Below are 27,252 nucleotides of genomic sequence, written 5' to 3'. Positions count from 1 at the left end.
CAGTTAAAGAGTGCAGAAATCTGGATCTACTTAGTGCGTGTTTTCAGAGTTCTACAGAACATATTTCAAGAACATAGAACAGCCACTAATTCCTGCATTACCTAAAATATTCCCTGAATCCAGATAAATCCTGTGCAACCTGGTCTAGTGGAAGGTGTCTCTGGCCGCGGCAGGGGGTTGGAACTGGATGAGCTTTTAGGTCCCTTCCCACCCAAACTATTCTAGGATTCTATGATCCTTCCAACACTTCAGCTGTTTTCTACGCCATGCAATAACCTCAATAGCAAATTGAGTTAGATAGGTAGATATGCTGCTTGTTAGAAAGTGTAACATGACAGAAAGCACAAACCCAGCTGCAACCGAAGGTTAGCAGTGGGGGATGTACAGTGAAATCTTCAGATTAAAGGCACTGCAGTGGTATTATTAAAGTATCGTTTTATGATGCTATATTGTATTATTATATAATTATATACTTTATATAATACACTATGTAGTAAATTATCGAAATATTACTATATTAATATAATATTATTATGTTTTATTAGTAGTATATCTTATCAGTAAAGTGGAAGAGTCCACCAAAATAGTAAAGAGGCAGAACAGAGAACAATTAGATGCTGTAGCTTATCATTCTTACATCCGCAAAGGTAAAATCTGAATACTGTTCCTTTCACACCCTCGGAACTTCTCCCTTTCCTCACACCAGGCATGAGACATTGGACCTATTTCTTTTCACAATGTAACGAGCAAGTCTTTGACTAAGGCTGAGCTGATTTCTCTTCTAGCAATTGTTAGTGTAACTCCCATCCTATAAATCTTTCTTAAATATGATCCAATGTAATATCCTATGAAAGAACTACCCAAATTTGTAACCCAGAACTGCTTAACTTTAACGATCTTTGGAAGCTATGTATGATCCTAAGACAAAATATTTGGATTTTCTCCTTAAAGTCTGTGCCAGAATTACAGTACCTTGACTCAGAATTTAATGCTTATTACAGTATATACATGATCATGTTTATGCATCGTTTTTTCCTGGTGGACAAACTGAAGGTTATGTAGAATCAAGTTTGGGGTTTTTGCATCTCCTCCGAAACTCTGAAGTACAGTATTTGCCAAAGTATTCCAAAACAAGTCACTGTTGACAGCAGGGGTTTACACCAAATGACCACCAAAGATTCCTTCCAACCTGAATTATTCCACAACTCTATTAAACTGTCCATTATATTTCATAACAGATTGAGGTAGATTTTTTTCTTTTTTTAACCTCAGGAGTCTAACTAATACTCTGGAGTTGTTTTTTTGTGATGCCCTCCACTCCTCCCTCCCCAAGCCTACTATGTCTCTAGCAGATGAAAACGGTGACCTTCAGTGCTATACGAATCTTTAACAAAACTAGATGCCACATTTACCTCCTAGCTACATATGTACATATACGTGTACACCTAATTACCTGTACATGTAATATGTGACATTTCATATCAAAAGCATTTACCTCATCTGGAGGCAACTGTATGCTCACCAGTGCAGCTGCAGTGGCTGCTCTGGTCTGCACCAGAAGGAAAATTGAACAATAAAAGCTGACTTAGAAGGAAGACATGCAAAAATTAAGCCAATTAGCAGTATTATCGTTAGTCTGAGGTCACTGTGGTATCTAGATGCAGGCACCACACAAACCTACCAAGACAAAAGGATGATCAGAGATGAGATTTAATAAACAGAAACTAGAGCAAATCAGGTTTCATAACCTGCAGAAAGCTATTTTTCAACCAACCTTTTTCTTTTCCCTAAGCAGAAACTGCAAAGAAACATGCGAGAGACTATCTCGGATCAAGGTGCTCGCAGCAAGACCTGTCAGTTTGGGCAAAGCAAACTCAGAGTTGATGCCTTTTAACACAGCCCAACAGCATGCACTTGAAGGACAGCAGCCAGCCACATCCTGTCTTCCCACATCTATGAGATGGTTAGCAAGTACTGAAGGTGCCAACACAGATTTCCTTTTGATGCACAGATAGAAGCGGCAAAGGATGTGTGGTTATTCTTATATATAAACCACACAATAATTCCGTCTGCTTGCCACCAAGAGAAGCCTTACTTGAGATCTAAAAATACCCCATTTGCACAGCACAAAGTCTGCTCAGCCTGTGAAATGAAACATTTTAAAAGGTCTTACACTGTTCTAAAAATGCAGCTAACGATTTTTAGCTGTTCTTGCCTTCTTCCCTCACTCCTCAGTTTTGTTCTTATGGATGAAAATGTCAGAGAGGACTAAAACAGTTCACCTGAAACAAACTTCCATAGTACCAGTTACAAAAATGAAGTAGAGAAGGTGGATCGTCCTTGACCCTTTTCATCTAATAGCCCCAAAATCACACATGTTCAGAGCAGAACACTTTTAGTTGAGTCTACATGAGAAAAGAAAGTTTCTGGACTGAGTGTATTTTGAGAGGGTTTATATGGCTCCAAATCTAATATTTCAGTATAGTCACAATAAATACTTTCTTTAAAGAAAAGATAAATCCTTCTAGCCTCAACAGAAGCATTACAAGAGTCCGCATTCATCAAGATAAAACTGGAAGGTGCTGTGAGGATAAAGCATCTTTATGATTAGTTGCAAATGAAGATCTGGCTGCTTCTCTGCTAGACCATCACATCAAGACATAATCAAATGGTCTGAAAAACATCCCAACCTCTAAAGAGCTGCAGGTGAACTTTGAAGACCCACATGTAGATCCATGGGAAAGGCATTCAGCTGTAACCTCTCCATTTCCATGCCATGGAGGCTGATCTGCAGCGGATGAGGGCTGCAGCTCCTGCCAGCACAGGTGATCTCAGGCCAGCCATGCCTCACTTCACCTTTCAGCTCCAAGAACCGGTCCCTTAGCCATATTCTAAGGAACTGTCTGCCCGCTTAGGAGGCAAGCCCCATTTTTCCTACAGTAGGAGGGACTCACTATCCCATGCCAAGGCTCCCTGTCAATGCACACTTTAATTCTCCAACATTTGACAGGAAAACAAAGATTAAAATAACTGTTTACTCCATGGGGACTATACTTCATGAAAGCCTTCTCCTCTTGAGCATCTACAGAACACTTCTTCCATCACTCTCCTCAATTCAGATTGCATTGCACCACCTGGCACCCTCCCCAAATTCTACTCCACCTTCAACTCTCCACCCTCTCCTTTATTTTGAAATAGAAAACAACCTTCCTTTCTCCCAGCTGACTCGATAACTGAATAGGGCTGATTGAACCTGATAATGTCTCTGCTGTGTTGTATTAGTGACTTACAAAACACCAGGAGACAGCAATTTGTGCTATTAATATGGAGAACAGTGGACCACTCCCCTCCTTTGAGGAGCAAATTGAGAGGTTGCAGCTGGAAGCTGTTGCAGTTTCAATGTGTTCCGTATCTGCCTCTGTCCACAGCTGCTGATGAGAGCTAAACTCTTGCATCCATCCCACCAAATTACATGATTTTAATCAAGTGGCTGTGTGATATATCTGGTGACAGCAGATTTAGTTACCCTGCTGTGATAAAGGGTTGGTCAATGTACTATTACTCTTTCCTTTATTGGCTTTTCTTTCTTCCCAGCAAGCATAATTCTACAGTATCACAGACCAAATTTTCTACACTTGAGAACTCATCACCTACTTCTAAATCCAAAGACAGTATTTCCTGCTTCAGCAATAAAGGCATTTGTTGCATCTTAAAATTCATGGGTTTCTAGCAGTTATTTTCTTTCACAAACCTGCATTATTACTGCACTGAACTTCAGATATTGGCAACCACGATTTGGAGACTTCTTCCTTATTTTTCTAATAGTTCAAAACAATTGTCTTTTTTCAACAACAGTCAAAGAATTCCTGCTCCACAGCCTTCAAAAAAAAAAAAAAAAAAGAAAAAAAAAGAAAACAAAACAAACCAGTAATTTAGCCTTTCATCCCATTGTTTTTCAGCCTTGTTTATTCTAGTTCTCAGTCCAAGACCAAGCTAAAAATGTGAAAATCAGTCATACAGCCATTCCACCGTCTTTCCCAGCAAATTTGGGGTTTGATAACTCAAAATGGCTCCTGTTCAGTGATAACATGAGTCAAACACACTTCTGACAAGTTTCTGTAAATGTTTTCGAAAAAGTATTTTCTATGTAGATTCCCTTTTGAAAAATTGATCGTAGATGTTGAAGATTTTGATTTCAAAATGCCTCATGTGTCTGTTGATGCTACTAGTAAATCACTTTGTTCTACAGCTCACCCTCTTTGGCTGTAAAATGCCATATGATACCCAACAGGACAATAAGACAGGACATTGCCTGGGTTCTTTCATAGTTCTGTTTCAGGTTTGGGGTTTTTTTGAAGGTTTTCTATTCCAAGTCACTTTTGGATATTACAAGAATGCAACCCTTTGGAGCAGAAGGGCAGATCTTACATTAAAGAGGAGCCTGTGCTGTCTGTAGAATTTGCCCTATTATTCAGTGTGCTGTTATACATCAGTATGTATAGCAAATCAAATTTAACTTTACACTTAAAAAGTAATTGAAAGATCAGAAAAGCAAAACTCCCCTTCAAGCTTTTTACTTTCACTGCCATTTTCTGTCTTACTAAGCAATGTCTTTATCATGATGTCATTTCTTCTAAGGTAGTAATTGCAGGAAATGCAGAAATCATTCATGTACAATGGAAGTTTGAAATGGGCACTTAGTATTGGAGCTTACATTTACATTTTGATTATAAAATGAAATGGCCTATATGGCATAAATACCTTCGAGTTAAATGGGAGTTCGTGAATTTATAGCCAGTGAGATACAGGTAAAAAGACCTCAAGAGGAAATGCCATCATAATGGTCTTTTAATAGACCTAAGAGCAGAACTGGCTAAAATTAACAGCTGCTCCCATATGTCTGCATACGGAAAAGGTAGCTGATTTTGTTGACTAAGAGATTAATTTTGAATTATTCTCTCACATCTAATTATTAAGGAGCATATTCATGCTTATAACTGTGTCTTCACTTGTGTTGGGAAGTTCTTGGTTTGTTTCCAACATCTTTCTCTCCCATTTCTCATAAGAGCCATTCTATAAAACTCCAAAGCAGATCTCATGACATTAGAATACCAGGTCTGTAAACTCCTAGAAAGAAGACAGACGAAAAGTGACGTTTTCTGTTATGTGACCACCACAGCCCACAGGTCCTGAAAAAATAAAGCCCAAGGAGAGAATCTCTGCCAAATGAAATGCAGCTGCAATATAATGACCAGGAAACAGATTTGGGAGTTATTGCAGAAAAATCCCTAAAAGCTCTCATCAGAACAAGCCACAGCAACAGTGAGGAAAGTATTAAAGCCTTTGGATTATACTGACGTTTGCAGCTGAAACAGGTAAAAGCAAAAATTCTACTTTTTTTTTTTCTTTTAAAGAAAACAAACCAACAACCAGACTTTCACCAAACTTGGCACATATTGCAGACCTCCTGCACAGCACAGCCCATAGGAAATTTCACCATGTTCTTGGTGTCATTTTGAGCCCACCCATTACAGAGAAAAGCCCACCAAACACATCAGCTTCTGTGGTGTAACTTTGAGCCACATATTCGAGCTGTTTGTGAGCTCTGGTTTTTTGATCTTTGATTATCTTGCCAATGAATAAACAGGATACACGCTACACACCAGGTCACAACCAAGGTGTGTAGCGTGTTCCTTGTGCTAAGGAACACTGGGCTGTCCATGCAGTTTTAAACTGCAGTACAGCAGTAGGGCCACAAAGACATGAAAGTTTTAGGGATTACAGCTAGAAACAGCAGGTTAACTGAAACAAAAGCAAAGCTTTTATCTGAACTGCTGAAATAAAAAAAAAAAACAAGTTACAGATTTAATGACATCATGCTTTGGGACATTGTGGCCCATCTATATCAGGAAAAGAAACAGCAGCAGCAAAGACTGCTGACATGCCTACCAAGCTTTCTTTTTGCTCAAGGAAACACATTCCTTTTTGGTCACATTCTGTATTTGGACAAAATTGGCACTCTCTCTGTTTCCCTATTCTGCAGTACCACCTAGTGACACTGCAATGAAGGGGAATGGAGCTGCACTGCAGGTAGTTTTTGGTGGTGCAATTACTGGACCAAATCTTCCAACTCCACTATAACCGTTTCTTTCCTGGCTTGTTGAGCTCCATAAAAGAACACACTGGCAGAAGATACAGCCTAGAATAGAACCACTCATGAGCCCAGACACAAAGTTCTTTCTGCCTGCTGACTGACTGGAGAAGAGATGATCTCAGTGAATCTACAGGTGTGAAACACTCTTCATGAAACTAGCTCTAACATAAAACACAGCCATTAGTAAGGCACTCATGTGAATCTACAGTCACTATTGGGTAACAGTGTCTAAACTGCAGGGAATGAAGGGAGAAATAACCTAATACACTGTGCCACTGATGAAGGTGCCCAAAGCTGATCCTCACTGAACCTGCCCGCAGAGGCATTCTTAGGGAATCTAGACAGGGAGAAGTTATTTCTAAGCACATCCCCGTATTCTCTTGTGTACTGAATACAAATGCTTTTATCAAAGCATTAAAACAGTGACTTTTAGTGAGGGTTAAAAGCCTGTATTTGTTAAAAAAAATACTTTAGATATTGTTCCTACAGCACAAAATAAATACTTCATTTATAGGCTGCCTTATCTCAGCTTTACTGGGGAGATGAGAGAGACAAAGATAATGAGTTTTTACAATGTCACAAATGGTAAATATAACGTTGAACTATACAATAAAATCCTTTGTTACAAAACGTTTTAACACAATTTTACACAAACTCCACCAATCTGGATTTAATAAGTGCCTTCCCCTCCCCAACTCTGCTCACAAAACAAAAGCTCACATTCTCAACCAGAACCTTCAATATCTATTCCTAAATACAATACCAAATACCGCATTTTGAAAAACCACCACCCAAAGCCATCTTTGAACAGGTTTTGGATCAGCTATATTTTTTCAGGATACAGGCTGTGTAGCTTAAAGACTTACATTATAATGATTCATGCATTAAAAGTTGTAATTTAATGCAGAGAAAAGTTACATGCAATACCTAGCCTAAAGACAGGAAATGACCTGGAAAGAACACTTAGAGGCCAGCTGATCAATAGCAAACTGGAATTACCAGCACTTTTTTCTTTATTTTTAATTTTCTTGAAAAAATATTCAGATAATTATAATCTGGGCAGATCAAGGAGGGTTTTGAAATAACTTGGGATCACAGCCCATGCTGGACAACCAAAGGAGACAAGTAAAACCATCACCTGTGCCAGTCCAAGGTGACAAGAAACACCACCATTTGGTGCATCTACTGAATTCATTCAACTGCTTCAGGAGTGTCAGGGCAGCTGCCCTCAGCGTGACCAGACAGATGACATCAGAGCACTGCGGCACACACAAGACTTGATGCCATGTATCATAAAGCAATGACACATCAGCATTCTAGGCTTTCATCTATTCTAGGCTTTTTGAAAACACAACACTTTCTATAAGGATATAGTACTAAGCTTGCATCAGAATTATCTAATAAAGGTTTGGACCTCAAATAAGAAGTTTCAGTAAATGCATGTCCACAATTCTTGTGTTAAATCCGGTACAAAACTAAAGCACTGTCAGGAATCCCTGGCACAGCTTAATTTTATGATCATTGCACTCAATAGAAGGCTTGCCATTGTCTTTAACAAGAGCAAAGAAATGGAATAAAGTCAAATAAAGAGCTTTTGAAACCCCTACAAGCACATGCACTATGGTCTGGTTGACTAACGGGCTCCAGGAATTTAAACGTCAAAGCCAAACAAACCTACTCTGCAGCACCATCTAGTGATTCGACAATAACACACTGCAAAACAGGTTTTGACATTAATTGCAGAATATATGTGTATTAATGCAAATTTATGTGTATTAATGCACTGCATGCAGCTCACATTAATCACTTGAGAACTAGTTAGAAACTTGAGATCACTTGAGAACCACTGTTAGGAAGACATCTGGAGATACAATTTAACTTCACAATTCTTCTATGGGTTATGTCAAAAATTGTGTCAGCAACATTAACTGAAAACAAACTCTGAAGTCATATAGTTAAGATGTGGATGGCCAAAACAAGAGAAACTTAATCTAAACAAATTCCAGTAACATCTTGTACCGGCGGTTTTAGGCACAGATTAAAATATGATACTCAAGACTTTTGCAACTTCAATGTTTTAGTTTGTCTACTATGTAACAGCACTTGTTACTGCTGTATTAAAATCACACACTCCTACCTCAGGACAGTCTCTTACTGACGCAATTACACTACTGCAGTGACAGGTTTCTAGCAATTAATCGTAAAGAGCAGTTGCAAACTGCTTTAACGGAATTCTCACTTCAGTGACTGCTGCTGTTGCAGAAGACACTCTTAGAAGCCACAAAAGAGGAATTCAAGTGACTCTCCTTCAAGAAGAGAAAGAAGACAGTAATGCAGTGCCTGTCGCCTGACTAAATGAGACTTCAGCTTTGGACCATAACCCCAGCTACCTTGCACATGAACTTCTGAAGAACCATCACCAACCAGGGAGGTCTGGCAGCATTGAACCATACTTAAGAAGCTTTAATTCACTATCTGAAGTATTAAGTCTTTATTCATTAACTGTTTATCTACTACCTATTTTTAATCTAATGGCTCTATTTCCTTCCTCTTGGATGCTACACTCATTTTACTGATTTGGGACCTCAAAAAGGATGAAGAATCTGGTTAAACAGGCTGGTTTTAAGCTAAAGCACTTCAGTTTGCTACGTAATTTCACAACCTGCTTCAAATGCTGGATAGCACCAGAAAAAGCAAAGCAAACCATTTATCAATGCTAAGTGGAAAATCTGAAGAGCTATACAACCTGACATTTTCTTTAGCTAACAAAAATAGTGTTAGTTTTCCCATGTGCTCTTTACCCTCAGAATTTTGAGGAAGAAAGGAATACACGGAGCTGTCATGGTACAGTTCATGTTACATTAGCAGCCTGCAGAAAGTTCAAAGCATGTAGCTGTGATGTCTTCTTCACTTTCCAGGAAAGTCTGGAGATTCAGAAGAAATTATCGTACTACATACACACAAAAAAATTAATCTATGAATGGAACAAGGTCTAATATTTCTGTCTCTCCTCACCTTACCTGCTTCTATTGAAGTCTACTCAATAATAGATACAGTCAGTTTTATCGCTGATCTTACGTTTGCATCAAATGTTTTCTAACCATTATTATCTTACCAGGAAAGTATTAAGTGCAAGTTACCTAATGCAGCTTCTAGCTTTGCAGGTAGATGTTTCATAGCCAGAATAGATTTTCCATCACTGAATCTCTTTATCACCCCACCTGCAAAGACCCCAGATACAAGCAATAACCACATGTGACAAGCAGTGCAGTCCAGGCAGGGGGACGGGTGCACACCTCCCAGCCCAGGTCCTGCTCCGCACCAGGGCTGTTGGCAGTCACCGGGCAGCCAGCTGAGCTGAGCCAGCGCAAAGCACTGATGAGCTCAGCTCCACTGTACTCCCCACTGCCTGGTCGCTCCCCCACTGCCACTTGAAGGGACAGTACCACTCCTGTTACAGGCAGAGTGCGATTCAAAAGGGCAGATAACAGCTTGTTTAAGCCAGACCTTCTTCTTCTTCATTGGGTTTGCTGGAGTGATTGAGTGGTGTAGAGGACGGTTTAAACCTGGAGAGAAGGGAGTGGGTAAAAAGACTGAAAAATAGCCACAGAAGTTCCTTTTCTCCAGGGGGAAAGAAAATCTGTTGACTGATGATTCTAACAGGGAGATGGTACCACCCAAGTGCTCAGTGAGATCTGAACACCTTTAATGAATAAAATATTAGCAGTAGAAAGCACGTTTATACTCTCCTATAAGAGAGCTTATAAGCAAACCATAAACAAACTCCGGCAACAACAAGGCAACAGAAATGACATTTTATTTATGTCATTAAATTTGTAAATATTCATGACATTTTCCATTCCACTTTGTTTTCATGCTAAAATCGCTCAAGGCCCAAATATTTTTTTTTGAAGGTAGTTGCATAAAAATAAAAGGAGTAAAGGTACAAAGGTCAAACTCACCACGCAAAATCTTTCTTAGTTATGAGTTTATGGTATGATGGTTCTTTTTATGAAAAAAGGTAATGCCAGAATTAATTAGAATCCATACACTTTAATCCACTACAAGAAGTTAATTCACTGTACAAGTGCCTTTGGGATTGCCACAGACTCTAGAATTTTTATTTTTAAATGTGGCATATATTTCCATGTCATTGCACATGACGACAGAGGAAGAAGGCCACCATAATAAATTAGTTTATATCAGGGAAGCAGCAGGTAGCCTCTGGATCACCATAGGTGCAAACTGTTACCAGAAGTAGCTACTAGCTACTCCCTATATTATATACACTCCCTAGATACTATTATAACCTCAGTAATTTTAACCGTTTATTTGAATGGCTATTTTATCTTTTCTGATTTGCATAGAGTATTTTCTTCTGGTGGTGCTTCTCCACTGAACATTACAATTTCATTTTATTAAGCATATCAATAATCTCATGTGATGACACTCAATTTATCTTCTGTTGCCATCAGCTATTTGTAAGAGAGAACACTAGTGCTATCCAGTAAAGTTACTGCTGCACTTCTATTCCACATTAAGGGTTTGTTTCACTCTGAGGAATACAACACTGCACCGCATCAGACAGCCAGCTGGGAGGATGTGGGCGGTGTGTGGAAAATCACCATTCCATGGGTTTGAGCCACTCAAAATCAAATCCTTCTGCAAATTTCAGTTTGAAAGGCAAAACCAGGAATAGCACTAGGTATATGGATTCCCACCAAATTTCCAGCTAGTTCTTTGAGTTTTGAATTGCCCATGGAACTAACATTGCACAGTTTCTTCAAGCTTTGTAAAATCCCGTATCCACACTGGGTTAAGGCCCCCCCCAAGCTGGGGGCCAGGCACCAGCACAACTGGCTTGGTCAGCTTTGCTGGGAGCTTGCACAAAGAGAGCTCCTAAAGCGCCCATACTCAGCACAATCACGTTGTTTGTGAGCAACTTCCCCTGCTTGCTTGGGCTGATTTTATGAGAAGGAGATGTCAGAATTTTAATGCCCTGGTATTCTCCAAGAGATAGCAAAGTGCTCTACTTTGACCTTTCTAGTGTTCCCCAGTTGGACTTAATGGCAAATCTTATTTAGGGTGTTTTTTAAAAATCAAGAAAAGCCTACAAATTACATTACTTCCACTTACAGTTTGACTCCATCTACAGTCCAAATACCTCTTCCAATATCCAAGCTACTTGAAGCTGTTGCTTTACAGCAAATGCCAGGCCTGTCATGGAATTCAAAATACAGGACATCCTTTCTGGCTCCAGATCCAGTGTCATTTCCCCTACACTATCCAGAATCCAAGTAGGTAGAGACAATAAGTAAAATTGAAGTTACATAAATCTACAGATGCAAGAAGTAGCCAGCTGTATTCTGGCATTCATGCTGCTTTTAAATACTCAGGATATCAACAAAAGCATAAGAACAATTTGGTTGGTTTCTGTTGTTCAGGATCTGTGACTCAAATCACCTGAGAGTTTATTTAAAATGTTATAAAGACAGAACTTAAACAACACAGCCAGCCGGAGATGAGACAGAAATGACTTCACAACAGATTAAGTATAAAAGCAAGTATTTTCCTCGAAGAGTTCATTTTTCAATAGAAGGTTTTTTTCAGAATCCAGGGAGTTGCAGCTGGTTTGAGGCTCAGTGCTGGGAAGGCCCGCGTATTCATCTATGCTACGGATAGAATATATACCTGTGGACAACACTCCACAATGATTTGACTGCAGGCTCCTGCACACCGTTATCCAAAAGCATAATAATGCAGCACAGTGTTGGCTACATGAAAACATTTGTGGTTTTTTCAGCAGCAAGTCGTCAAGATGGAGGTAGCAAGGCCTGTGCAGAACTTTGTGGCTTCACAAACTACAAATCATACCATGCAAAAGGGAAGTCCTTCAAATATATCAGTGAAGTATCTCTAAGTATAGAGTTGACTGATGACTATTCAGATTAAAAAAAAAAAAAACCATAAATGTAAGCAAAACAGAATTGCTTTTGGAAAGTCAACCAAAACATTTATGACTGGTATTTTACCATCACACTAAGTTCAGGCAATATGAAGTCTGGATGACAGAAGTCAGAGTATTGCTACTATCTGACAAACATCAGAACAGGAGCCAGTTGAATGGTACGCATTTAAACTGGAAATCAGCTTGCACCAGAAGGCCATTTTCCAATTAAAAGAGAAGTTAATATATTACGCTAGGCAGTGTGAAAATAATGTTTTAAGAAAGAGTTCCTGTAGAAAATCAGGTTGCTTCCAACAATAAAAACTTTCCTTCTCTTCTAGGGAAACATGACAGCCATTTGAGAAGTAGCTTTTTTATCTAGGCAATCAACTGGCAAGTATTTGACAAATAGTTTTTGGATATTGCTGTCAGTATATTTACAAAAGCCAATTACTTTATTTCAATGGCAAATAGGACATGTTTCAGGGAATTTTCAACAAAGTGTGTGTTTCCTAACTGCTGTGAATGGCCAATAGACAGCTGGTGGGCTCTTGTACATTTAAAATTAGAAGATCAGCAGCCAAGTCTCACTTCAAAATTCTAAGCAGTAAAAATGCACAAGTTCCACAGCTGGAGCAGAAGTGGCATATTTAGAAATCTATATTACAATCATAAAGAGAGAAAAATAGTCATGACTTAATTTGGGGAACTGGGAGTTCATAGTGGGTTGTGGACCTACTTTCGTCCAATGGAACAGTAGCAAATGCCACATGCTGGTTTCCTCACTTAGGAGATATCTTTCCATCAGGTCCAGCATTCATTTCTCCGAAGTTCAACAAATTCATCCCTCTTAAAATACTGCACAACACAGCTGAGACTGGGGAAGGACAGTAGCACAGATCTGGACTTGGTGGAATTTTGGTGTGGTTTCGAGGGTGGTGGAGATCTTCAGACATGCACAACTCTGCTCTGATCCTGAAGGTCCAAAGTGTGCACACAACCACAAGCTAGCTCCTGGTGGTGAGTGGGCGGGAATGAGACATACTACTGCACCAGGACACTGGAACTGTTTCCAAATCTCTGTAAGGAAACAGGAGCACAGAGGAAACGCTCATCAAGGCACTGACATGGTCTCTAATTTACCAAGCAAACTTTGACTCTGCATCATGTTTTTCATAATCTTCAAAACCCTTTCCAGCAGCCAGGCAGAACATTTAGGGGCTGTATTAGTTTGAGATAAATTCCAGCGTGGCTGGATGTGACCAAGCAGTGGCCTGAATTAGAACAGCAGTGCTTACTTTCAGTGTCAGTAGTCCCTGCAGAGCATGTCACCTATTTTTCCTCCCAGTGAACTACATTTATTTCCTATCCTCACAGAGTTACAGCAGATATTAATAGGAAGATGGCCATATAAAACCTGAAAAGGATGGGCCGAGTAGTTTATGGGTTTAAGCCAGTTGCATTGTCTTTTTAAGCTACTGATAAATTTAATCTCTATAAATACAAGTGTCGTGATAAAGTCACAGTCTAGTGCATTAGAAAGCACTTACTAGCCTGTTAGGGAACAAAGATGATTAAAATCAAGTTAGTGTGGTGAATGATGGCACTGTTATCTTAGCTAATGCACTAGACAAAACCTTTCTGAGTCTATACAAAGTCTGAAGAAACCACCATCTGCACCAGTGCAATTTAATCACTAATGACTAACAGGAACACCAGAATCAGATCTGTGATTTTATCCTTATCAAAATAAAATGGTGTCAGTTATCTGAAACACACATCAGGAACACTAGACCTCTACAGCCATGATTCACAGCTTTGCAGTACTTCAGAAAACTGCTTATCCTCTTACTTTTATTTTGCTCTGGCTTCACCCTTTGTCTCCAACACTTGCCATTAAAACTCTTCATTAAGCTATGTCTTTCAAACACAGCACCTGAAAATCAAAATACTTTAAGATTGATACTGCATCCTCTTTCATTGCTATCCTAGTGATATTAGCAACAAAACTACTGTATTTTTAAAAATAAGTTGACTTGCAGCTTTTTGTTTTAACCTTCATTTCCTCAGGCAATATCACCAGCACCTTTCCAATGTGCTCCAAGATCATAACTGTTGAAGTACAGGTTAGGTCAGATGAAAGAAAAATAATTTTAAAAACCCAGTTTTCTAAACTCTTACAGCTTTCAAATATCCACACTTTGAAGCCCTAAGATAATTTGGGTACTCCAAGTTTTCACTGTACAAGTTTTTCTTTCAAACAACATTAAAGCAGAACAATTGCTTATTTCACTTGTTGGTATAAATGGGATGATTTCTTCCAGGTCAGCCCTAATTGTCCTTCTTTGAGACAGCAATTATTGAACAGCAAAATACCTTAAGGAAATGTAATACTTGTTAAACTCATTCCAGCCCTCCCTTCACTTGAAGGTAACAGGCTTCCTTTGTGAATATTTCTTACTGCACGCTGTACATTTTTTTCATGATGCAAAAGTAGTCGAAAGTCACAGAAACATGCACAAATGTCCTTTGTGGAGTGTAACAAGTCACTGTCACTGATTGCAGCTCTGCTGCTGTTACAACCCTCATCCTTTATTATCAAAAGTGCCTTTGCTGGTAAGATTTTTTATTTATTACTTTAATAACTTAAGGGTTAAAAAAAAAAAGAAAAAAAGGCATTACATGGTGATGAAACAAGAAGATGGTTTGTTTGGGGTATTTTGGCAAAGTTCCAAAATCTGCTGCATTCGGCATGTTCAGACGTACCCTCCCCAAGTTCTTATCACTCTAAACAATCACTTCCAACTCTTTCTCACCCCTTTACAAAATTTTGGACAGCATAGCATGAGCTTCAGAAGGATTTGCATCTTCAGATGGTCCTCCCTCACTGGGAGCAGGTTGAGAGCTTTCAAGAAGAAAGACACAAACTGGCCCTTGAAAGTTATATTAAAGCAAAATTATTGGCAGCAGCTCTAGACCACTCAAGGGTAAATTTGTTGCCCGCACGCTTTGACATGGATAGGCATGGCCCATATACTCCAGAGAAACTGAGTTATGGCACTCTAAACATAGGGCCGAAAGCATGTTTCTGACAAGCTGAAATGAAAAAAAACCCCGAAACAACAAACCAACATACACTTATTACCACCTTGATCTGACTATTGTTGCTATTTCAGTCATTCAGTGTACCAGACCCTATAAAAGGGCAGGATTAGATAAGGCATGTTATTTCAAATGCAGTACTGTTCCAAACAGCCAAGCTCACAAGGTCCTTGTGTATGGAGCACACATTTCTGACAAATGAATTCTCTGCACAGTGTCAAGTAGCATCTGTCTACACACTCTACTGTGACGTTATTTTCAGTATGCTCATGAGTTAAGTCCAAGTTGCATTTTCTCTTAACTACTAAGTATTTCCAGAAATGAAGTGTTGAAGTCACCTGATGACTGGAAGAAGGGTAATATAACCCCCATTTTCAAGAAGGGGAAGGTGGAAGACCCAGGAAACTACAGACCAGTCAGTCTCGTCTCTGTGCCTGGCAAAATCTTGGAGCAGATTCTCCTGGAAAGCATGTTAAGGCACATGAAAAACAATGAGGTGGTTGGTGACAGCCAACATGGTTTTACTAAGGGGAAATCCTGCCTGACCAATTTGGTGGCATTCTATGATGGAGCCACGGCACTGATGGACAAGGGCAGAGTAGTTGACATCATCTACCTGGACTTGTGCAAAGCATTCAACACTGTCCCGCACGACATCCTTGTCTCTGAATTGGAGAGACATCAATTTGATAGATGGACCACTCAGTGGATAAAAAACTGGCTCGATGGCTGCACGCAGAGTTGTGGTAAATGGCTCGATGTCCAGTTGGAAAATAGTAACGAGTGGTGTCCCTCAGGGATCGGTGTTGGGACCGGTCCTGTTCAACATCTTTGCCAGCGACATGGACACTGGGATTGAGTGCGCCCTCAGCAAGTTTGCCGATGACACCAAGCTGTGTGGTTCGGTTGATACGCTGGAGGGAAGGGATGCCATCCAGAGGGACCTTGACACGCTTGTGAGGTGGGCCGATGCCAACCTTATGAAGTTTAACCAAGCCAAGTGTAAGGTCCTACACCTGGGTCGGGGCAATCCCAGGCACAGCTACAGGTTGGGCGGAGAAGAGATTCAGAGCAGCCCTGCAGAAAAGGACTTGGGGGTGTTGGTTGATGAAAAGCTTAACATGAGCCGGCAGTGTGCGCTTGCAGCCCAGAAAGCCAACCGTATCCTGGGCTGCATCAAAAGAAGCGTGACCAGCAGGCCAAAGGAGGTGATCCTGCCCCTCTACTCTGCTCTTGTGAGACCTCACTTGGAGTACTGTGTACAGTTCTGGTGTCCTCAACATAAAAAGGACATGGAGCTGTTGGAGCGAGTCCAGAGGAGGGCCACGAGGTTGATAAGAGGGCTGGAGCACCTCCCGTATGAAGACAGGCTGAGAGAGTTGGGGCTGTTCAGCCTGGAGAAGAGAAGGCTGCATGGAGACCTCATAGCAGCCTTCCAGTATCTGAAGGGGGCCTGTAAGGATGCTGGGGAGGGACTCTTCATCAGGGACTGTAGTGGTAGGACAAGGGGTAATGGGTTCAAACTTAAACAGGGGAAGTTTAGATTAGATATAAGGAGGAAGTTCTTTACTGTGAAGATGGTGAGGCACTGGCACAGGTTGCCCAAAGAAGTTGTGAATGCTCCATCCCTGGTGGTGTTCAAGGCCAGGTTGGACAGAGCCTTGGGCGACATGTGCGAGGTGTCCCTGCCCGTGGCAGGGGGGTTGGAACTAGATGATCTTAAGGTCCTTTCTAACCCTAACTATTCTATGATTCTAACCTGCATAAAAGTTGCCTTTGGGTTGTGAATTTTAACTTGTTATTAAACTCAAAGACCACTACATCACGTTAGTACTTAAGGAACCTTTGACAATAAAGCTTAATCAGAAAAATCACTACTAGAAAAACTTATCTCTGTTCTCAGTGTATCAAAGTGCGTATCTATTTTACCAGTAAAGTTTCGCCAAGCCTGAACTACAGCATTTCAAGAAATCCCAATTATTGTATTATCCAAGAAAAATAATTATTTTAAAGGGCCTCTTTTGGCATCGCTGCCATATAGGACTTCTCTATCCTCATGCTGGCCAGACTACTGACTACATTACAACCAGTAAAACCTCAGCGGTGGAAGAACATCAGCTTGCAGCACTATAAAGCCTGGCTTGTCGACCTTTGCATTTGCACTGCTGGAAGAAAGCCCCTCTTTGCATATAACCTTCTCCCATTGCTAAACAAACAAATCTGGCTTTTGCTTTTGAGAAGCCCAGGATCACCATACTGCACTAAAGCATGGGTCCATTGGGAAGAGTTAGGATTTCATCTGTAACATTTAGCAAGCAAAATGGATAGGTGAAAGCAGGGGAGGGAGGAGGACACGTTGCTGGAAACTACAGCTGCATTACTGGAACTCTGGTAATGTCAACAGCAGAATTAATGGCAAGTTACCACTACTGAGTGCTTAATGATACCCTGTAATCTCATGAGAAGGCAAAATACTAGCCAGATTATCCACTATTTTGTGCTTAGTTATTTGTTCGTGATTAAAACACTGCTAATCTAAGTTTAGTGCCATACCATGTTCAAAGACTGCAGCAATGGAGAATAAAAGCCATAGCACACATCTTTGCGGTCCCTATTACTGCACCCCCACCTATCTAGTGTTAAGATTAAAGCAATTCACCGCTTTTTGCAAGTTGAGACTTGTGAAGTATTGATCACTTCCACTGCCTACTGTACATTTAAATAATGTATCCTTTACGCAGGCCTTGGTAGAGGGCAGATCGTCTTGATACTCTATCATCTCTACAGCTATAGATTTTGTCATTATTGTATTTGCCTTGTGTTACACTGGACTAAGATTGTATTTTTGATTTATAGTGGCTGACAGGCAATTTATTCTGCTGTTTCCTTCTTATAGTTGTTTAGGTGGGAGTAATAGATAGAAGGAGATACTTGCCTAAGTCACTAATATCTTCTATTGAATGGCATATATTTTTCTTTAGAGAAAAAAGACATTCAGCAATTTGAACAAGGAAACAGTGCAGACTGCAGAAAACAGCAACATCACCACCATCTGCTAAGGGTGATTGCTTATAGTATTATACACCCACAAAAGTCTTGATAGCACTGACTTTCCTTGAGGCAACTGTCCTGTTTCTCAGAGTTTAATTAGTCCTGTTAAGGTTAAGAGTAGTCACCCATGCACACAAAGCCAGATTAAAAGACATTCAGGCAGCAAGTTTAAAACCAGGGTTGGTGTTTAGTTTGACCCTGTCATCATGTATCACGTTTCCCTGCTTCCCATTTCATGAAGACTGTCTTTGTTTCTATTTCCATATTAGAAGAATGAGAGCCCAAGCAGGTGTGCAATTTAACCAGAAAACACTAGAGAAACCAGCCCTGCAGAAATAGCAGGATCACACAAAACACCAGGAGGTTGCAGTCCTGCATGGACTAGGCAAAGAAGTGTCACAAGCTTGTAAACCAGGTGAGAAGAGGTTGGTTTTTTCTTGTTCTCTAATTACACAGATTATCATCAGCTGTCACATAACCCAGTAAGATGCTTCTGTTTCCCATTTATAAACTGCCCATGTGGGTCCAAAGGACAACAGAAATCACAGCCCAGAATGAACTACTGCATTTGTTGCAAGAAATCCTATTCAGGCTTTTTATCTGCACAAAATGGTGACTTTTGCTATTTTATAAACATTTTTCCTTCTAGCCGGGACAGTGGTGTTGTCAGACAGCTGTCAGCTTTCCCGCTCTCAAAAAAACATTCCACTACAGACTTCAAGCATTCTGCTCATGCTACATGTGGGTCCTTCCCCACTAGGTAATCATTCAGCTACCACGGCTGTCGGCTGCAATACTACAGCTCCTGTCAAATGGAAGTACATGACTAGAAGTCACTACATGTAGTTCCTAATGCACAGTCTGTACTTCAAAACTGTTTTTCAGAAGATATTTAATAAATAAATAAATAAAATCCCACGAGCATTAAGCAAATGGAGTAAGAAAAGGCAATGTCTTAAAATGTATTTAAAAAAAGGCAAATGTCTTAAAAAAAAAAAAAAAAACCAAAAAAACCCAATACCAAAAGGGCAGCACTGAGTTAAGTATCTGTATTGAAGTCAATCCTGCTTCTTGTCCTACAGATATATACGCTCACACTTGCTGGTGCAAATGAAAGATGTATTTGGCAAGCAGAAGACTAATACAGCTAAATATGCGGTATATCATTGTAGGAGGAATAAACCAAAACACTGGTTAGAACTTTCTTTGAAGTGTTCCAAAAATCTACATGAACAATTTGCTTCATATACTTGCGAGTGATTCATGCCTATCACACAGCTTAAATTGATAAATCAGAAAAATAACACCTGACCAAGCTCTTAAAAGAACCCAAACAAAATACACACCACAGAAAACAACAAACCTTTTAAAAATACATGCCTACACTTCCAAATATGCAGAAAGTGTCTGATAAACACACCAGGCTGTGCATGTCCAGAGCAACTAAACCACACAAATCCTTATGATGGTTCACATGTTCTGAGCACATGGTTCATTTTCAAGGGATCACTAGTACACATCTTAAGAGCCCAGGGTTTCAAAATCGTGTACCTTTTGTTGTTGAAGTTCCCTCCAGTAAAAGTAATTCCTCTGGAGACTTGCTCAAAGGACAACAGCACATAGGAGCAAGCCTGTGCAGAACTCTCATGTTCACAGCTGAAAAGCTCTATTAACTCCTGCTTTAGTCAGCAAACACTAGAAATGGCACCATTCAAGGAAAAACTCTCTATATAGTTAAGAGCCAAGCTGGAGAAAGTATTCCAGTCAACTGTGCAGTCAAGACATGCCTATTTATTTATCCATTCCCTCAAAATTAAGTACACTCTTTTCTGCCAGATGAAGTTGACGATTACTGCTACAAAATAGTCCCTCTAAGAGAAGGCAGCAGACAAGTCTCCAGTTTGCAATCCCTTGAGGATGAATGTTTTCCAGTTGCACACTTTACTCCATGGAACTGCTCTGGGGCAGAAACAATCATGACAACATTCTTGCCTGTATATTTAAGTACATAGCCATGGAGGAGCAGGATTCAATAGAATTTTTCTTATTCATACACTGAAGTATCTTTTAGCATCAGAATATAAAATTATTGTAGGATGCTACCACAGTATCACAGAATTGAAGGAAAAGTCTCCTCTTCCCTCACTCATCTCCATCTAGAAGGGACCCATCAAGTCCCCTACTGGGAGCAGGTAAATCAATAGCCCCCACCAGGTTCAGATTCAGCTCCTCTTTAAGAAAGAGGATGATTCCACCCCAAACACATCACCCTTCTAGGAGCTGAGCTTTACTTCAGAAAGTGGTCAACTAACAACTCTTAAAAATCCTTACAGCTTCTGCAAGGCACAGCCTGCTCACCCAGCACCCGCTCCAAACCCTGGTGACCTGCTCAGCCTCTTCCTGTCCCACAGGTGCTGCCAGTCTCTGGTGATGGGGAAATTGGGTCCAGCTGCTTCTCCAGATAGGCAGAGCTGCTGCTTCCAGCCCCTGTGACAGGGACCAGCTCCTTCCCACCCTGAGGGGCACAGTGGGGAAGGCAGCAACTGCCCACAATGGCACCAGCATGTTCAGAGGCTGTGGCCAGAGCCTGCAGCAGCTCTTGCAGGAGCACAGTGTATTCAGGCACAGACAGAGCACCAACCTGACTGCACTTTGACATTTCTCACCCCCAAATTCCCAGCGATGATGGGGGTGCCTTCTCCCACAGAGATTGGCAGGTGCCATGGGCCTCCTGCACGTTCCAGTCCCTGCATGCTGCTGTGTTGCAGAAGTCTGGCTTCAAAGCAGACACAAATCTCAGCCACAACCTTTTTAAAACCTCTATTAGCTTCTTTTAAGCTTTCAAACTGCTGCCTTGGCTGTAGTTCTTATAACTGATACAGTGACTTTGAAAGAGTCTATTCAGGAGAGTAAACTTCCTGTCCTGCTTTGCAGCAATGCAAGAAGAGTAACAGTGCTGTTCCTGACGCACAGCAGGGCATGTGCTGCTGCTCCCAACCCTGTCTGTAAGGCCAAAGGTAATCCGGATTTTGGCATTTTTCAGCACTGTGCTTTATTTTGGCACCTCCAGAAAGGAAGGTGCACAGCCCAGGCCTTCGGCTGCAAGGACAAGGCTGTCTCCAAGGTGTTACTGAACTTGAGTACAATTCTCCAAGAGCACCAAGCATCAGTAATCTCAAGTTTTTAATCTTTTCAGGAACATGTGGTAATGAAAATGCACAATATACCCTCAGAGTTTCCAAAGACCATTGTGTTTTACCTAAAAGAAGAAGTGACAGCACGTAAAGCAGTCATTGCACCTGAACCATGCATGCACTTCCCATTGGAGGGTGTCAGATGAGCTTTCCTGAACAAGCTGGTTCACCTGTGGAGTGACCAGTTCTGTAAGTGTTTTTCTTTGACTAGAAAATCATCTGCATTTAACGACCTCCCTGTTCCTAGCCCTGCTAGGAGCAAATAAATCATACCTCTCTTGAATTTCTAGCCTTTTTGCAGATAAAAAGAGATGAAAGATAGCTGAAAAGCTACAAATGCAGCAAAAGAACATAGGGCTCATCATCTCACATAGAACTAAAAGGTCTCATAAAGCCATATCACCCTGAATACCACTCCTCCATATAGACAGGGTTTACTTCTGGTCCTGTAGACAAATTAATGAAAGGAGGAGGATAACGCTACCAGCCAGAATACTGACATGTAATTACACTCCCTCAAGTATTTCCAGCATAAGTTTCCTCATAAGTCACCTCAAATCACTAGGTATCAGAATGTAAATACCTAAAACTAAGCTCTACGTATTTCAACTTAAAGAAAATCTTTATCTGTGGAGGTCTGATTATACCTTTCAAACCACTTCTATGCAACTGGAGATTAATAACAATGTTTCTTCTGTCTTCACAAATACTGCTAAATAATTGTAAACTGTTTTCTTATTTCAATAACTGATCTAAGCAAAATCTAAACCAACTTATCATACAGTTTTAAAATTGAAAATCGATAATTTATAGATAGCTTTCTGTTATGCAGTGAACTGTCATTGGCTGAAAAGCTATACAAAAATACAACTGAGACATCGGTACACTCAGCGTTCCCCACACACTGTTCAGAATAAACCATCCTCCTTCTTCTCCTCTGTATTTTGATGTTGCCCAGTATGGTGCACTGTTAGTTAGGACAATGCACAATGATATTAATGGTCCATTGATCATTGTGGTGTTTACTTTGAACAAATTTATCATCTCTGCTTTTGAATAGAAATGAGATTTCCAATTCAATATATGTTTGCCCACCAGGAAAAGAAAAAAAAAAAGCCCAGAGTTTTTGTGAGTATTCTGCTGAGTAGAAATAAACACATTGCTTGCTGCTCCAGCTATTCCCAATGAGGCTCATACATGCAATGAAGACACGCAGGAACTTTTTAAAGAAAGTCTATATATTTGATACTCCCAACTTTGAAAAAAATGCAATCAATACAGTTGATGGGTTTAAGAATCACAGCAGCTAAAAATACCTTTCTGTCATGATGTGTTGGTTCTGACATTAGGAAACTGTAACTATAAAATTTCTGTGCAGCCAGAAGAACTGGTTTAGAGCTTCCTTTTCTCCAAACAACCTAATTTATGTTTTAATTTGCTAGAGGTTACTGATTATCATGGAGTAAATGCATTGTACTGAAAACTCTATTAAATCACTGGCTTAATGGGAGCAGAATGATTTTTTACACTGTTGGGATAAAGTTTAACTTTTGTAAGCATTTTTAAACTAATGTATCAGGCTCTTAATATTTTATGGCCTGTATTAAGCACTGTTTGGGGTTCATGTCCCTTTAGACTCCAACACAGTACATTATACTATACAAAGCAATTTGCCCACAGTAATGAGCTCTGTAGTAGCTTCATGAAGACCAGTATTGAATTGCTGCCACTGCAGACAAGCATTTGATCTGATATAAAGTATAGAGGGGAGGAGGCTGGCAGATTGCTGCTCATCCTATTTGTATTGTAACTAGGAAAGACATGAATATTCTGTAACTAACGAGTGGTGGTCAGTACATGGCCCATAGAAACCAATCCGAATTCACAAATCAGAGTGGATTAAGTCATCTTTTTAAATACTTAACATCAATACGGCTATAAAGAGTAATCTAGTAGATAATTAGACCCAAAAAGGAAAACTGATGAATCATAAAGGAAATAGAAAAATCTATGCATTTCCGGCAACCAATACCATCAAACTGAAGACCAGAACTAAATGAATAAAGACTGGAAAATTAATTCAGATAATATCTATGTTTTATGAACTTCACATCTCTGTGTCTCTGTAGTGTTTGTTTATACTGATCGCATTTACCAAAATAATCTTTATTTCGTGAGAGGTGTAATTTTTCCCTTGGAAGTAGCTGTATAGCTTTATTAACTGCTTGGGTTTAGGTATGCATAAGATATACTCAGGTAAAAAAAGTTCAGGTTTTGCTGAGCATTGACATTCTTTTACAACCCAGGAATATTATTTTTCTAGCAGGTGGCCTACTCTCTTGGGAAAAGAATAGCCACTCCGGAAATGGAAAACAAAAAAAGGTGGTTCTTCTCTAATTTTTTCAATTTACATCTGTATTATATTCTATACAAACATTTTGAGGGTTCTTCTATGTACAGAATAAATTAAAACCAACTCTAAGTATAGTATTACTGACAGTGGGGTTACCTGATACCTGACGCTGCTTAGCAGGAAGTGCATGAACTCACTTGAAACTCTGCAGAGATGAGACTGAAACTCTAGAATACTCAACCTTCATCTCTTCTGGCCATACCTCATGGCTTATGGACTGGTTTTGTGGCCATGTTCTAATGGAAGGGGCAGGAACCTTTCATAGGAGGCAAAGTGAAGTTCTTAAGACAGAAATACAAATATTTCTAGTTAATATTAGTGGAGACAATATCATTTTACAACCCTGGTGTAGCGCCAGTTATAGCATGAGTTGGATGGATAAAACCCATCTCTTACCTTTGGTCTGTCTGTGAAGCTACATGGGCCACTTAAGAGTTTTTTCAATTAATCTCCACCTTCTCAGGCCTAAAGCCTCATACACAACATCATGTGCTACCCGACCACAGATCTGTTTTTCATTTTTGATCTAAGTGAAACCCGGGGTAAAAATATTTGTTAATTCTCTCATTTTGACTTTCCTTCAGCTGAGCTCAGAGCACCACAAAGGCCTGATCCTGAGTACTTTCACCTACCCCAGATAAGCACCAAAGGGAAGATGAGACTGCAGAAGCTATAACATAAAGGCAAATTCAGGGAATGTTTATCGCTAAATAATAAATTCCCCATGAAGAATTCAGCAGTGCCAGGCTGCTATGTTGCCTGCATGAATGATGTCTGGTAAAGCTGGAAACCTCTCTTTACCACAGCACATACAGAAGAGACATCAATTTGATAGATGGACCACTCGGTGGATAAAAAACTGGCTCGATGGCCGCATGCAAAGAGTTGTGGTAAATGGCTCGATGTCCAGTTGGAAACCTGTAACGAGTGGTGTCCCTCAGGGATCGGTGTTGGCACCGGTCCTGTTCAACATCTTTGTCGGTGACATGGACAGTGGGATTGAGTGCGCCCTCAGCAAGTTTGCCGATGACACCAAGCTGTGTGGTTCGGTTGATACGCTGGAGGGAAGGGATGCCATCCAGAGGGACCTTGACACGCTTGTGAGGTGGGCCGATGCCAACCTTATGAAGTTTAACCAAGCCAAGTGTAAGGTCCTACACCTGGGTCGGGGCAACCCCAGGCACTGCTACAGGTTGGGCAGAGAAGAGATTCAGAGCAGCCCTGCAGAAAAGGACTTGGGAGTGTTGGTTGACGAAAAGCTTAACATGAGCCGGCAGTGTGCGCTTGCAGCCCAGAAAGCCAACCGTATCCTGGGCTGCATCAAAAGAAGCGTGACCAGCAGGTCGAAGGAGGTGATCCTGCCCCTCTACTCTGCTCTTGTGAGACCCCACTTGGAGTACTGCGTACAGTTCTGGTGTCCTCAACATAAAAAGGACATGGAGCTGTTGGAGCGAGTCCAGAGGAGGGCCACGAGGATGATAAGAGGGCTGGAGCACCTCCCATATGAAGACAGGCTGAGAAAGTTGGGGCTGTTCAGCCTGGAGAAGAGAAGGCTGCGTGGTGACCTCATAGCAGCCTTCCAGTATCTGAAGGGGGTCTACAAGGATGCTGGGGAGGGACTCTTCCTTAGGGACTGTAGTGGTAGGACAAGGGGTAATGGGTTCAAACTTAAACAGGGGAAGTTTAGACTAGATATAAGGAAGAAGTTCTTTACAGTGAGGGTGGTGAAGCACTGGAATGGGTTGCCCAGGGAGGTTGTGGATGCTCCATCCCTGGCGGTGTTCAAGGCCAGGTTGGACAGAGCCTTGAGCCACGTGGTTTAGGGCGAGGTGTCCCTGCCCATGGCAGGGGGGTTGGAACTAGATGATCTTAAGGTCCTTTCCAACCCTTACGATTCTATGATTCTATGATTCTAAGAATCTCTCAAATGTCAGTCAGTCAGCCAAATAAAGGAAGCAGCAGGATGGTGACTAAAGGGCATGTCCTTGGTTTTATGAAACAAGGGCATTTGGTAACCTAACAGGACTATCATACATTGGGAAGCTGTTTCAAAGAGATAGAAAAAAAAATGTAATACTTTTTATACTGCATTGTCAAATTAAACTTTAAAAATTATGTAATTTTATTATGGCTCTATCTATATATGACTATATATAATCTCCTCTAAAGCATTTACAGTTTTTATGACTATAATGATTTATTGACTGTAAAGTAATATATACTAAATAGTTCCTATAATACTTCAGTATAGATATTTTGCCCTATGTCTTACTAGCTAACCTTCCCAAAAAAACTACTTTTAAAATGCCTCAGTACACACCAGTATTAATGTTTATTTTCTTTTTTTTGCATTCAGTTCCAATCCCCAAATTGTATTTTCTCACTAATTTAGAACCATCAGCATCAAACTGTAAATGTAAACCATGGCTGAGAATAAGCGTCTTTTTCACTGGCTACAGGGGCTGGAGTTGTCCAAGTATCGTAGCTAGAGAGACAGACATGGTGTGCTTTCCTTTTCAGGTGAGCATAACCATAGACTCTTTGAGGGTATCTGGAAATATTTTCTCCAAAATTATGAAAAATTAGGACCTTATACTTTGCATATTTTTTTAAATCAAATAGATCCCAATAAACAAAATAATAATAGATTTAAGAGGAAACAAAACCCCAGCAAAGTTAATGCACTCACATAAGCAATGTAAGAGCTCCTGAGAAAAACAATGGGGAATTTATTAAGTGGAGGATGCTTCTCCATGCCTACTAAAGTGAAATTTTAGGACAGGACTTTCTTTTTATCATGCAAAACCACATTGTCTATCCAACCAAAGGTGGTGTTCACCGGACTAAAGGGAGCTCAAAAACTGGTCTCTGAAAGACTGAAGTGTAGGTAACAATACAGACCCTCTTGGCTTCAAACTTCTGCTCTGAGCTGTTACTCTATCACTCTAATCAGTTTCTAAGTCACACCTTCTTAGGGGCAGAACAACCTACTTGAGCAAACCTTAGCTGGGGTGAGAGGCTGAGGGCTGCAGAAAAGAGGAGTCTAGAACTCAGAAATCCGGAGTCTCTCACTGTAAACCTGCATGCATGTAGACCTGCTTTTGCAAAACAGTAAAGGCAACCAGGTCTGTCGTCTTAGGGATGCATTAAGGAAGGACTGACAGAGACATAAACTACTTTTTACCCTGGAACTAAGACAAATACTCTGCAACACACTGTCAGGCAGGAGCATCTTAGCTAACTGCAAGTAAATGCCATAAGCAATCTCGCCATGGCAGCAGAATTCTGGGCTGGCTGATTCATACTTCTGCTGCTAGTCAACTGCTTCACCCCACACTGTCTCAGGTACCTCTGCAGGGCAGGTGTGACATAACCTGTTATATCAGACCTC

General features: G+C 40.5%; 1 long non-coding RNA gene across 3 annotated transcripts in view; it reads right to left on the bottom strand.

Annotated features, from left to right (window-relative positions):
* The window catches only part of LOC115601283, a 136,857-nt gene that overhangs the window by 58,714 nt on the left and 50,891 nt on the right, over positions 1–27,252 (bottom strand). The window lies entirely within an intron of this gene.

This window comes from Strigops habroptila, chromosome Z, assembly GCF_004027225.2.
Source record: "Strigops habroptila isolate Jane chromosome Z, bStrHab1.2.pri, whole genome shotgun sequence".
Lineage (NCBI taxonomy): Eukaryota > Metazoa > Chordata > Aves > Psittaciformes > Psittacidae > Strigops > Strigops habroptila.
Note: the sequence above shows the minus strand (reverse complement) of the source record. Positions and strands in the feature narration are given on the sequence as shown.